Genomic DNA, 15,212 nt, shown 5'->3' on the forward strand with positions numbered 1-15,212 from the left:
CCGTACGGAAGCGCTTTCGGAACTTAATTCAATCATATTGAATTGGTATATACTGGGATTCAACAGTTCAGAGAATTCAACTTTCTCCAATGTCTAGCATGGTAACCATTGCTGAGCTTTGTGAACGTGAAATCATACTGATGAAATTTTCTTGTATGGAAACCACGCTGACAATCTCTCTTGTTTGCTCACCGACATCCTGAGTGATTTTGCTTGGTAACACGTTGACCATTCTGCGACTATCTTTCTCTCAGTATAAGGGGTTTAATCGCTTGGCGATTAAACCCCTTATACGTGAGAGAAATCGCCTGACAATTAAACTTTCATGTCTAATGGCATTATTTGTTTTCACATTACGTTAAATAAATGAGAATTTCAGAGCCTGGGCAAGCCATCTAACACTTTCTTAAAAATATGGCACCCAATTTCTTCGCGTTCGCACTCCTCGCTGAATTACGCTCTACGTGACTGTTCACTGAAACTTGAACGAGATGGATTCTGAAATTTAATTTATTTTCATTTGTTATTACAGTGTACCCCTTCATCATTAGTACAGTTGATTTGCGCATCGTGTGATTATCCCATGATCTTCCATACTTTTAAGTGTACATGTTATTCTGCAGGAATTTTTCATATTTGATTAATAGAATGTAGGGGTAAATGAAAATAACATTCTGTAAACAACTACCTAGTTCTCGAAAGAAACCAATGCGAGGTTTTGGGATAGGTGTCCCTGGATTCCCTAAACTGATATCGCAAATAGGACCATCAAACACGGAAGTCATCAGGAAGAAATAAGAGGGAACACGCTACCCACATGGATTTGTATATATCATTGCTTTACGTTATTTCTTACTGTGGTGTTGCTGCGACAGGTAAACATTGAATATCATAAGACACGTCACTCCCTTCAGAAAAATATCTAGTGATGTTCATATTCAAAATATAAATTATTGTGCATTCTGCGATTGAGTGATTCTTTCAGAAATTAAAAATCCATAGTAACTTCAGAAGAAAACAAAAGAAAAACATACAACCCTTTCTTCTGACAGACTACCTTCACCCAAGATGTGAAAATAGCCCACAAATCTATTCCCTCCTCTTCTCCCTATAAGAATCGTATTTCAACTTCTACACGTAATAGAACTTAAACCATTCTTCTCCAGTGTGAAAGCACTACAATTTTGTATTTCTGATTGAATTTTTTTTGCTTCCTTTGCAAGATTGGCAAAAAGAGGGAGAAAAGAAATAAAATTAAAAATTGGAATGACGATAGACTATACAAGACAGAAATTTTATTATCCACCCGTCTTCTATGAATCATCAGTCTTTTCTTACTTGACAACTTATCCGTCTGTTTATTCAAGTACAGATCAATTTGCTTAACTTCTGTTTGATATGTAAATGAATTTTTTTCGAAATATGAGCTTTCGTCTAAGAATTTGCCTCCGTCCCTAAAGGAGTCATCAATCACAAAGCGACGAGTCTCCTGTGTGGCTTAAATATTGTCATTTTCTTTATTGAACAAGATTTTTGTTGTTTATTTTTATTTTATTTATTTATTTTTGTTTTCAGGGCAAGTGAAAAAGCTCTCTGGCAGCACAAAGTTTCCAGTCTCTTGAAATTAATATATTTCTGCCCAAACTCAAACTCAACAATACTTTAATATGCTTCATTTCATTTTGTTCCATTCAGGGATCTAATGAACTTTTAAAGAATCTCGCCGACATACTCATGTCCGCCAGAGTGCCAGTTTTTTCATCTACCAGGATCTGAACAAAATAACGATCAGTAAACTCCTTGCTGGTCAAAATTCTTCAGTTACTTTACCGAAAAACAAAATACAGTGTGTAAAAATATAAATAAAACGAAACACATCAGAAAAAGCAGATAATACATAACTTCTGCTGACACGACCAAAGAAACGATTCCAGTCTTAAAGAACAAGCATAAAAACCAAAGAAAACTCCACCGATAATAACAGTGGTAGCCAATAAAAGATAGGAGCTTACATTGTCCACTATTTAAACCAGGCCTGCTTGCTTCTGGTTTGAGTAGGATTCCAGAGTCCTGATCTGAATCCTAATAAATATCTTTGGCCTTGGTTCTTCCGTGGGATCACACAAGGCGAATTCGGCTAACTTTGCCTGATACGAAGGCAACTTCAACTAAAGGAAGAATAGGCCAAATTCCAACTGGACACGAGTATTTTAGAAGGGTTGAATGTTATTCATGATGGATTAATCCTGTCATTCAAGACAAAGAGGTTTCCGCAGTTTATCAATTTACTTTTAATACAAATTCATTTTTGGGATGCCAATTACTGGTGTCCAAATCCTTTTTTTTTTATCTAATATAAATTTAATATTTTTCGTAGCAAAAAAAAAAGATGTCCATCTTTAAACGTTTTGCTCACAGAGTGCGGTCTCTTCTGAACAAAAACTAGACACCAAAAAATTAAATTTTTTAAACTCCATCCCGTCATTGAAGGCTACATCCATTAGGAAAGAAAGTTGAATCACTGCCAAACAACCGAACAAGCGTCCTTCCACCCATAATGAATTTCGTGCTAAGTGGCCAACCAGGTCAAGTGTGTGTGCGGAAGTATTTTAACGGTAAGGTGCTCACAAATCAGAACCTCTTTAAAATGTGTTTATCGAATAATTTTATATTCTTGAGACTCCTTTAGAAACTTAAAAGGCTTAGCGTTCACAGTAGTGCGAATCCTGGGATTTAATCTCTTTTCTAAAACTAAAATTCGATTTAAATCAACTAGCCTTCGCGATATTGTGTCACCCTCACGTAAGCCTAAAAACAAATTACTTTTTCCAGTTCAAAGAAATATCTGATTAGCTTAATAAAGTTAAAATCCAACTATCATCCTATCTTTCTTAAAACCAACATACCTCCGATTTTCTTAACTTTAAAGAAATGATAGTAGAGTGTAAAAAATTAAACAAAAAATCTCTAAAAACACAGTTTCTTCTGTTAACACCAGCGACCCTCAACTCATGGGAATGATCTTAGACTATTTTGAAATCTTCAAGTTCACCTACGGTGGCGTCATTAAAACTTAGTGACCCTATTTTTACTGATACCACCAAAATAGCCAAAAAGTGAAGGGCCTATCGTAATATACTGCTCGACAAAATTAACAGAACACGTTGAAAATATGGTGTAACACATGCAGCTTTCTATAAAGCGCAAATAAATTTGCTATTGTGGTGTACTACAGAATAACAATAAAATGGAGGATATAGTGAGGAACTTCGGATAGGTATAAGGGACATTTATAGGGGTTGTATAAGAATTACCAAAAAAAAGCCACATTGTAGAAGTCTATACAAGATGCTCGAAAATATGATCCCCCTCCAACGGCTAAAAAGGCCTGACAGTGATAAATGCTCGATATAAGGGTGTCGATGAGGTTCTGTGGCAAAGAACCCGTTCTTCCACTAGAGCAGACCTTAGCTCACCCAGTGACCCGAGGAGTTGGCTATCGACGTGCAATGTGACACCAAAGAGCTTCCCACATATGGATTGATTTAAGTCTGCTGATCGTGCTGGCCACTATAGTCGTTGGATATCTTCAGTTTCAAGATAAATGTTCCACTACTTGAGTTCTGTGCAGTGCACGAAAAGAAAATCTGGGCCAATCGTAACCCTAAAAAGTCGCACATAGGGTGCGACAATCTGTTCTCGGTACTTCTGCGCAGTTACGGTGTCCTTGTGGGTAGCACAGTTGATAGGATCTCCATCCTACTAACACCGGGTGGAAAAGACCTGAATTCGAGTCCTGTTGATGAAGGAAGATTTTTTATAGGCCCTTTTCACAACGTAGCTGAGTTAGTAGATCTCAGGGGAGGGTAACATGGTTTTTCTCCAGCAAACAGAAAATCACCTCAGAATACAAGCAATTTGCAAACAATATACACATAGCAATGTGGCCTTAGTCGCTGATGCTCCTAAAGCCCTACTACAACAGCAGTTACTGACCCCTATCAAAAACATGAGGGTTGCTGCCGTTGATCATTATTCCGCCTGTTACGAGAATACTGCCTCCACCGTAAGTGTCCCTTTCTCTGCTGTTGGAGGATTGGTACCGCATTCCTCATTAAATCCAGATGAAATAACGTCTAGAATCTGTTTGTGGACTAAAACGGGACTCAGAGAACAGAACCATGCCCCATTTATCTAGGCTCCAAATCACATGTTCATGGCACCAGTTTCAACGAGCTCTGCAGTCGTTTGGATTTAATGGGATACAAAGCACTGGCTTCCTTGAGTAGAGTCCACTTGAATTGAGCCTTCTTAACAAAGTCCGGTTGGAAATGTTTTCACCTGTGGCCGCAGCAACTTCAAGTGACAGTTGATGACACGACATCGTAGGGTTCTGTCTTGCTGTTAGAGCCAGATAACGGTCTGTTCTGGTTGACAGCCCTCGGGCGACTTGGCCAGTTCTTCATGTAATGTTTCCTGAAACTGCTTCCATAATGCCGCCGGGATGGCAGTGCGTGGCACATTAAGCCAACGGGCACCTCCGTCTGTGACTGCCGGGCTTCAAGTCGTCTAACGGCCCGGCGTCTCAAAGAATCCCGAGTACTGGAAATGTGACTATCCCACTGAACAATCCAAAATACTTCAATGAAGTGATATGGTCGCAATGTGCGGCTCTGTAAGGTGGTTGATGATTTCTATTGGATGCTCAGAATTTGCTTGCCAGGATGCCATTATATCAAAATATTCGCCTTCCACGACACAGTTCACAATAAAACAAATTTTCTTTCGAAAACTCAGAAAATCAAGGTTTGATTTTCGAATTGTGATGACCTTTAGGAGCAAAAATGTATGGTATTTTAATAGCGAACATTTTATAGCATTTGCATATCAGATAATACTTGGTGCGTTTAAATAAACTTCTCGAGGTGCTATTGAGATAACTATGGACTTAGCTGATTAGATGCTTTTCTAAGAACAACAACCAATTTTATATACGAAAAACTCTTCTTTCTTAGATAACACAGAAAAATATTTATATAAAGTTAATCTACCAACTTAAACTAGAGACCATATTTTCCTCTCTCTCTGTCTGTCTCTCTCTCTCCAGTTTTTAACTTCTTGCAAATTGCTGTACCTCGAACTTATGTACATTCTATAAAAACATTGCCGATCGTTCTTCGAAGATATCCCTCGAAGGAACTCCTTTAAATTATTTACAACACGTCAAGAAACTGACAGTAATGTTGTACTTAAAATATAACATAACTGAACACAAACATCCACTAGAGGGAGCTCTGAACTTCATATTATTTTCGAAACTTTAAGAGACTCGTGCTACGTTGTTAACCGCTGGTTCTGTTTTTATTTATTCGCGATATTTTTCTATAACGTTCTCTTATGCAAAATGCTTTTAAAGAAATGCACTCGTCCAGATGTTTCGCAACTTACTCAATCTGCGTGTGTGTCGTGATGTGCCAGAATTATCGTTTTTGCCAGCTATGGTAACCTCTGCTAACCGTTTTTCTGGATTGTTTCTAGCACTAACGCTTGCCACAAAATCGTTACAGTGGCACTTTGGATTTGATGTTTGTTTCAAAGCAATCTTAGTGTAGCTAAGAAGCTGAACTAAGATTGCTCTGGAACAAACATCAAAGAAGACTTTTCGTCTGTGATGCACAAATGCATTTCTTGGTGGCGTGAGTGCTGCTTATATGAACCACTCTGCAGGTATAATGGCCAATGAAATTTGAAGGCCAACTTTTTAGGATTCAACCCGGTTTCTAAACATAGAATCTTTTCAAAGTAGAGACCTCTTATGTGTATAGGAAATTGCCGCACGACACAATCTCAACATTTAGAAATAGGAACTCATATCGCTATAAAAAATTGTTCCTATGGAAGGCATCTAACCTTTTCAATTCTAGATCCTGTTGTGTAGTATAATAGCGCATCATAATATTGGTTATTTTTAAAATTCAACTAGCTTTCATTGAAAATATCATTTTGATTTGTATGTGCGTGTTATCTGATGTCATATAGAAAACGTGTGGGGAGGCAAACGTAGCCATAAAAAGTGCAGTAAATATATGGCCACTAGTTGTTTTTAGAATTCCTCTATGTCTATGTAAAAGTAGAACCTTTTTTATCAGAATGAAAAAAAAAGGAAAATAAATATCTTGCATTAATTTGAAGGTATCGGGGATGTAGGGTTTCTGAAAATGTAATTTATCGATTATTTTTCAGGGGAATGGAGAACGTTGCTGTAGATGTTACCCAATTGGACTAACAACAGCTGTCCTAATTGTCTAAGGTATTAAGCAGAATAAAAATTTGCAGCTCTTAAAACATTCTCAAGATGCTGCCTCTTTCTCTCATATGAGTTGTAACCTTCCATCATTTTTAGCATCAGCTACAAGAAAAATCACTCATTCATACAAATGAACTGTTAAATTCTACACGTGATGTAAATTTTGATTAAAAGCAGCTATCAATAATAATTATAAACAACCAGGGAGTAACTGATCTGATATAAATTGCATATAATTTTATTATGAGCTAACTTGACCAATCGCGTGAGATCTATAGAAAAGTTTTGCGTAGATCTCACCCGATTGGTGCGAAATGATTCAACCCTCGTGAGTAGCAAAGTTGTTCACTGTCCTCCCCACACCAGGTGGAAAAAACCAGAGTTCTAGTATCATCAATGACGTCAGGAGTTCTTATGGTCGTTTTTCACAGCGTGGCTGAGTTAGTCGATCTCAGGAGAGAGAGAATCTTGGTTTTTCTCCCGGAAACTCTGGGAACCTCGGAACACAGGTAATTTACAGACGGTATACGTGGAGCAATATGGCTTTAGTCGCTGATGATCCTAAACCCTACAACAACTTTGCAATGATTCACTGAACGAATCTACTGCTTGTAGCTTAACATCAGCTAACTACAGCTCAGCTGAAGAGGCTATTAAGAATTCTTCCATTTTCTGCTGGGATTCGAACCCTACCTCCCCAAATGAACGACAGGTGGCGAAACCCTTATATTACCACCTATAAAATATACTCGTTAGTGCATATTTTCCTTGTGATGAACATAATTAGTAACCAGCAGAAGTGATATTCAGTTCTGAATGAGACTTTTTCCAAGCTCATTACTGAGAATACTTTAATTATCAATCTTTTTCATCATCTCGCCAAGGTTCATAAACCTATAACACCAAAAATTGCTTTTAACTCGGAGATTGTCCGACTCAGCTTATTTGTATGTTGACAGTACTGGGTCATTTCCACAACAAAAATTCTAGGTGATTAACCACGCATTCAAGTAGTTCTTGTGTGGGGTTAAAAGGTGCACGTGTCCACTGCAAAGGAGACAGTAGTGCGAACACGCATCATATCGGTTGAGAGAGTATGTAGGGCGTCCACTTTTGCCATATAATTAACAAACTCTATTAACGGTTTAAAAGACAGTTGCCTACCACCGCTGGTAATAACGCGTTTCTAAAATTGAAACGCGGCCAGAAGAAATATGTAGAACCAGCCCCTCACCTAATCTGCTAATGCAAGTTAGGTGAACGCGCACGGATTGTATCCTTTCCCCACTCAAAAGCTGACTCATGGAAGTCACGTCGGAACGAACTTTCGCATCATGCTATTGGTGAAACGGCAGGCATTAATTTTCACGAGCAAGCATATGACGCTGATGTAGCAGAACGTAGACATAAGTATGCACGGCCAGTTCCGCGATCTTGAGATAAAAGCAAAACTTCAGCCCTTCTAGGAAAATCGAGAGTGAATAATGGTTTACAAGTGGTGAAGATTGGAAGAAAACAATAGAACTGATTGTTCACAGTGAAAAAGCAATCTGGTGCATCTCTGGCATTTTTCTGAGACAAATAGTTTCTTCTCTGAATATGCGCGTGCTTATAATTGGCGCATTCTCTGGCCCATCTGTCTGCCGTTCTACAGGCATCTTGAGACTAATAACCTGTAGCACCTTGGCCGAGTGTCACTGTGGATTTTCTAGACTTGGAAAGAATCGTGGTGTGAGATACCTATGAAAAGACACAAGACACAACGTAAATGTATATGAATGGAAAGGTTTCGCTGGAAGGAGATTGATTGTTTTTTGGGTTTTAGGCGTATCAGCAACTTAGGCCATATTATGTGATATATAATGTCTGTAAATTGGTCGGTTTGTTGTTTACTGGACGAAAAACCCAAGTTTCCAGGAGAAAAAAAAACCATGCTATCCTCATCTGAGACCAACTAACTTAGACACGTTGTGAAAAAGACCCATGAAAATTCCTCACGTCATTGACGGGACTCAAGCTCAGGTCTTTTCCACTCGGTGTGGGAAGGACGGCGATTCTACCAACTGTGTTACCCATGAAGGCTGTGGAAGTAGAAATGTAATTTTGATTGCTTACAAATTACTTTACTGCTTTACAAACTTATGCTGCATTTAAGTAACAAGGTTTTTGCGCTATATTGAAGAGGCAAGATCAATGTTGTTGGATACTGGTTTGTTGATAAGACTAGGGAATGTGAAATGGATGATGATTATTGCATACGACTGGGATAGCCTCATTTAGTCCCATACCTCCACAAACTAGTTGAAAATTTCTTGTACTGCCTCTCCACTCGTTCTTGGAAAAGCATTTCAAAGATGCTGACGAAGTACAATATACCAAATTTCAAAAGTGTTCAAAATGTGGCTTAGCTCATTGCTTTGTATAATGGAATATCTCTACCTCTTTGTTCCTTTTTGCCAATTTCCTGTATATCACTGACAGAACCCGATGGTTGTTTTAGCATCCTGTATACACGGTCAAGAGACATTTATATTATACCGAATAGTTACTCCTGATAATTCTTGTTATCAACTATCTTGAGTTATGTTACCCAAATGGTACTGTACCCTAGGATTACTGATACGCAGATGGAAGAACTTGATTTCCCAAAGCTGTATCATTTCTTAGGCCAATTCAAATAGTTTAGCTAGATCTTATTGAAGTGATATACTCTGATTAGTATCAAAATTGCCTGTCCAAACTTCAAATTGAAATAAATACAGGTGCCCCAAAAGTTACTATCTATTAGGCTAAAAAAGGCGAATTTCAGTTTATTTATTACAGATAGATCACATTAGGATTCCTAATAGCCTAATCAGTTTTCTTCTTTTACGCTTCTGATAGGAGGGTTTAAAAAAAATTGATCTTATTGCATCCAACACAGTATTTGCATTTCTTTATCTTACTTCTGTTCCAGGAAAAATTAAGGAATTAATGGTTTAAGAAGTAATGCAGGATCATCTTGAAAGGATAGTGAGTGCCCGATCCATGCGTCGGGGACCCACTATCATACCTCTTTCAAAGTCTGTTAACTCACGACGTTTATCCATACTGACATCGAATTACTGTCTACGTGAATGCAGTGTACTTATATACTTGCCTTGCGGCGGGTTCGTCCACTAGCGAGAGGGGTGACAGCGTCGCATTGCCCAGGAGCTAGGTATCCCAGGAATTCTGTCCTTTCAATGTATAAGGAAATGGTTAGATTAGATCTTAAGTACTGCACACAGGTCCTGAAGCCTCATTTTAAGAAGGACGTGGATCTATTGGAAAGGGTGCAGAGAACAACAGGATTAGCACGGGAAACAAAAGGGTCCTCTACCAAGAAAGGCTTCAATTCTGCAAATTGCAGCGCTTAGAATCTGGATAGCTACGAAGAAACCTGATTGAAGTGTTTAAGGCTTTAATTGGATTTATTAAACTAAATGCTGATGCCGTCCTTACTCCTTCTCAGACTTAAACTGAAAACAGATGGTTGCAGAAAAGATCTGAGAAACTTTGCTCTCAGCTAGAGAGTAATTGATGTTTGGAGCAAAATTCCAGATGGCGTTCTGAAAGTGGATGGTTTGAATAAATTTAAAGAAGGAGCAATTTATTGCAATGGAGAGACAATTAATGTGGATAGTTGTCTTTTTTATTTTCTTTCATTATTTTATTTTATTATAATTTTTTTTGTCTGATGGGGCATGCGCCTTATTTCCGTGCATCATATGCCACTAATGATACTAATACTAAACTTCATAAACAAAAGATTTCCACATTGTTAAAGGGATGTGAACCTTAAATGTGCCATACAGAAATAATAATTAATCCATACATGCGCAGATTTGCAATGTATGTATTGTCTGGGCGCATAATCTTAACCAGGAACACCAGAAATATTAGTATCAGCAGTATGACTCCCAGAGGTCTGATTGCTGGATACCATGTCAGTAATTTTTTGGTGCTTGCTTAGTATCACAGATGACTTAAGTCTTCCAAGGTCATTGATGTTCGCTGTTGTGAAAGGATGGAAAACTGATGTTGATACCACAGTTACAACTGAGGGAGTAGTTATAACGTAGTGGGATGATGCCCATACATCGAAACTCTAAATGTCAGTAGGAGGATAAAGGAAAACAAAACGGAAAATAAGCTTCCTGGTATCGCACTTCTTATGGTTCTGAATGATACTGTTTGTTATGCTCAAAACTCTCTGCGCTCAGCCGTATATTATTATTTTCTGTTTATTCATCCACGAAATGCCCTCGCGGATAGAACAGTTGCTAGAATCGCTCCATTCCCGCACCGAGTGGAATAGACCTTCGAATCCCGTCGATGACACGAGGAATTTTGTCTTTTTCACAACGTGGCTGAGTTAGTTGGTCACAGGCGAGGGGTGGTATGTTTTTTCTCCCGGAAACTCTGGTTTTTCATCCAGAAAATAGACAAATCGACCAGAAAACACCGAATTTACGGACATAATACGAGTTGTGGCAATAAAGTCCTGCACTGGTGCTGTTGCGGTAATGTTCGATGAGTTAAAAAAAAAAAAAAAAAAAGTGGTATGTTGTATTTCAAACTCCCTCCAACAGATTGTCCGGTGCAGTGATTGTCCAATAGGCTGACATGTTACAAATAATAACCGGTTTCAACCGAATTTTCGGCACAAAAAAATCATGCTGTGCTCGCCTGAGACAGACTAACTCAGCCATGTTGTGAAAAGGCCTATGAAATTTCCTCCCTTCATCGACGGGATTCAAACTAAAGCCTTTTAGTTTGAATCCCATACCAAAGAGCATCAGCTGTTTTGGTCTTGAATCTGTAAATTTTGTTCAGCAAAGCTTAAAAGTTAATTTCTTCCTTTTTATCCATCAAAATTATGTTGTGAACCACGTAATAAAGTGGTATTTTTACTCAGGTTATTCTTAAAAATTGAAATAGCTTCCTTCACTCAGAGAAGCTGAAATAAAGCTTCTCTGAGTTATGCTTTTCAATCAGTCATCTCAGGACGCTGCTGTACCTCCAGTGTCGGTGATAGCGTTCGGGTTTAGACTCTTTTCGATCGAAAAACAGAAGGAAATTTCAGAAGTTATTTCAATATTTTGAAATAACCGGCTTTGAAGTAACATCTGGTTCCTTAAATACATTATAATTTTGGGCTCACGCAGCCTACCCAATAGGAGTTTAATATACGCCTGACATCAGCTACCTTTTAAATCAGAAATTCTTTTCTGATCTACAGCTTGGATGCTCGTTTAGATTCGTTACATGGCTCGACAAATGTTTGCTAATAGCACTACTTGTGTCTGATGACGGAGCCAAATAGTACTGAAACGGGTCACAGTAGTGCCTCCAATTTTTAATAGTTAACGGATTCGCCTAACCGGTGATGTTATCCGATTAAAAACAATATTACACTGAAATTCCATAATTTATGGGACACCTGGTTCCAGGGCAATGCGACGCTATACCCCTCTTGGTAGTGGACAAACCACCGCTTGGCAGGTTTATAGGTACACTGGATCACTGCATTCAATAAGTAGACGGCAATTCGATGTCAGTATGGATAAACATCGTTAGTGAACAGACTTTGAAAGAGGGATGACAGTGAGTGCCCAATGCATGGGTCACTATCGCGGAGGCGGTACAGAAATTGTACAATCCCTGTTCGACAGTATCAGGAATACGTAATTTCCAGAATGATATCTCATCGTGGACAGCGCTGTGGGCGAAGAAATGTGGTGGATGAACGTGGCCGTCGACGTCTGTCTCGCATTGTTTCAGCCAACCGGAGAGCGACAATAAATAAATAAATAAATAAATCTTTATTGTGAAGTAGAGTTACAGCACAATATCCCATCACGGCGACGAGCGCCAGGGGTTCACATATAGCAGTTAGAGAAAAGATAAGTACAGCGAACAAATACAAAATCCTACAAAATACAGTTTACAAATTCAAAAGGCTACAAAAATACAGCGAACAAATTCAAAATACAGCGAACAAATTCAAAACTCTACAAAATACCGATCACAAATGCAAAAGCAATACAAATACAGCATAAAAACGCAGAGCTAGACATAAATACAGAAATAAATACAAATTGGCCATATATCAGGGTTCAAGGGCTTTGATAAAGTTCTGTCTGTCCTTCTTCTTACTTATTATGCTGTCGATGTCGGCGTCCACACGGTTGAGGGCAGCGAGCATCTGCTTGGGACGAAATCTGTCAGTGAGTACAAGCCTCTTGTGGTGAGCCACGAGTGCTGGTACCGACCTTAGGCTTGGCTGTGGAATCCTCCAAGAGCAAGCGTTCCAAATATTTGGAGATGATATCTGGCCTGTGATGAGTTTGGCTGTGAAGACCAGCCTCTTTTCCACGATCAGGAACTTCAACCTCGGGATGTCGAGTGCTTGTGCCATCATGGTGGTTGTGGTAGCGGGAGGTAGACGAAGCTTGTTATTGGCCCATTTCAGTAACCAGTATTCAGCGGTGTACACCCGCTTGAGGTTTGTAGGTGCAGCAGAGGCCCATATTTCTGCACCATACAGAATGGCGGGGTAAACGGTGGAGGTGATGAACCTTTTGACAGTGACAGGATGTCGGACATGTAGCAGCTGCTGTTTTGAGATCCACCGTAAACGAGAGAATTTGGTACTGATTTTGTTGATCTGGTTGACAAAGGACATCTTTTGGTCAAACAGAACGCCAAGATCTGTGTGCGAGGGTACGTTGGGTATTCGTACCCCTGCGAGTGAAACGTTGAGTACTGTCGGCATGGATTTAAGGGAGAATATAACCTGGGCAGACTTCACTGGGTTGATTTTTAGATTGAAGTTTGCCAGGTACAATTGATCCTTAAGTTGGCAATTGATCTTGTTGCTGAGCTGAACGGGATTGTCGCCAGGGTTAATTTGAGTCAGCAGTTTGAGGTCATCGGCATAGCATAGGAGACCATTCGTTGAGGCAATAATGGGCCCGATGATAGCTGTGAACAGGACACCGGATAGGACACCCCCCTGCGGTACTCCAGCAGTAATGTCGCAGGATAGGGTGTGTTGTTGCCGATGGAGAATAAGTATTCTGTGACAGAGAAGCGATTCCAAAAAGCACAGCATATCACCTCGAATGTGAAATTTCTCCTTAAGTAGGAGGAGCAAGGCCGGGATCGACACGGCATCAAAGGCTGCGCTTATGTCAAGATATGTGGTTGCTAGCTCAGCTCTTTGTTCGAATGCTGAGAGGATGCGTTCTGTGGTGGCTGCCAAGTTAGTGACTGCAAAGTAATTTTGTATGTTACTGGCGGTGTCCAGGGTTCCCCCTATGTCCGCCGTGTGTTAAGCGTTTATAGTTGCCAGCAGTACAGGAAGCTCCTCTAAGGGTATTTAAATTATGGTCTAATTTACGTTCAAGTTGGAATTTTAAGTTAAGTTTACGTTCATGTTAGAGTTTAGTTTGAGCTAACATTATTTTTCAAGTTAAGGTTGACATTAATATGATGTCCAGTTAAGTTAAGTTAGTATTAATCTTAGCTTAGGTTTCCTCTAAGAATATTTATATTTTAGTCTAATTTAGTTCAGTTCGAATTTAATTTAAGTTACGTTCATGTTTTGGTTTTGGTTTCAGTGTAAGTTATTGTTATGGTTCAAGTTAAGAGGTGGCGTTTGCTATAGTGTTCAGCTTAAGTTGAGTTAGGATTAAGCTAAGTTTATATTAGGTTGGGGTTTTGTTAAGTTTAAATTAAAATTAGGTTCATTAGGATTTAGGTTTAAGTTTTGGTTCTTATTGAGTTGATGCTACGGGATTTTAAGTTTAATTTCAGTTTAGTGATTGCTCTAATTGGGTAATTTAGTGTGAGTTTTATGTTGTTTCATGTTGTTTGTGGCTGGCGTCTGGCGTTTTGCAGCAGGGGGTCGAGGGCAAGGTGTGCCCCAACCCCCCCGCTCCCATCCCTAGCCACGTGGAGGCAGCCAGATTCTACTTACTAGTATTTTAAGGGAGGGAACACACACGCCCCCCTCGCGCAGGACACAGGTCCTGACCTGGAGCAGGGCGTGTAGAGGATTGAAACATTGCAAGTCCGCTCCAGCGGGGCCCAACTCGCCCGGAGCGGACCCGCAACAAGGAGTATTTGCTTAAAGTAATATAAGGTTAAGATCAAGTTATCTGGATTTGCCAAGCGCCAGGTCTCGCAGGGCACAACCTGGCCTAGAGCTGGCGCCTGGCACACTTACGGTTGTCCGGGCTCCCACACTCGCAGGGCCCAATCCTGTCCTAGCGGGGGGCCCGGCATTCTTTTAGATTCAACACCGGTCAGTGAACAGATCTGTTGGCTCAATATTCATTTAGTATTCAATGTCTCAATGTCACAATTGTTACCTATTGTTCATGATATGGCACTGTAATCCAGGGTGTTATTTCCCGTTCGCTATCAGGATTGTGGTCACTGTTTTTATATTGTTGTTTCCGTAGTCACAAGGGTCTGTTTTGTTCAATCAGCACTGCTGTGAACTAGGATGAGGTTCTGCCACCCTTATACACACCAAGTTCCTCAGACTTGGCAAAGGCAGTTTGTTGGTCTTGGTGCACTTGGAACTGATAGTTGTGATACCTACTGGTTGTTCTCTAATCAGTATATTAATGACATTGTTAGCTCTGGTGTCACAACCAGGGCTTGTGTATTCCAGAAATTTGACATGTATTTTATATCTTATCTCTATATCTTATCCTAATTTTGATTTCCAGGATAGTTGTTTAGGTTCAGATAGACATACCTTTTGTTGTAATGCCAGGCATTTGCCTGGTCTAGGCCAGGGTGGTCCTATGTATACACGTTACAATTATTTTCTTGCGTCATTGTCTGGATGTTTGTTTTTGCCTAAGCT

Source organism: Mastigoproctus giganteus, chromosome 3 (assembly GCF_048544385.1).
Source record: "Mastigoproctus giganteus isolate SK-2022 chromosome 3, ASM4854438v1, whole genome shotgun sequence".
Classification (NCBI taxonomy): domain Eukaryota; kingdom Metazoa; phylum Arthropoda; class Arachnida; order Uropygi; family Thelyphonidae; genus Mastigoproctus; species Mastigoproctus giganteus.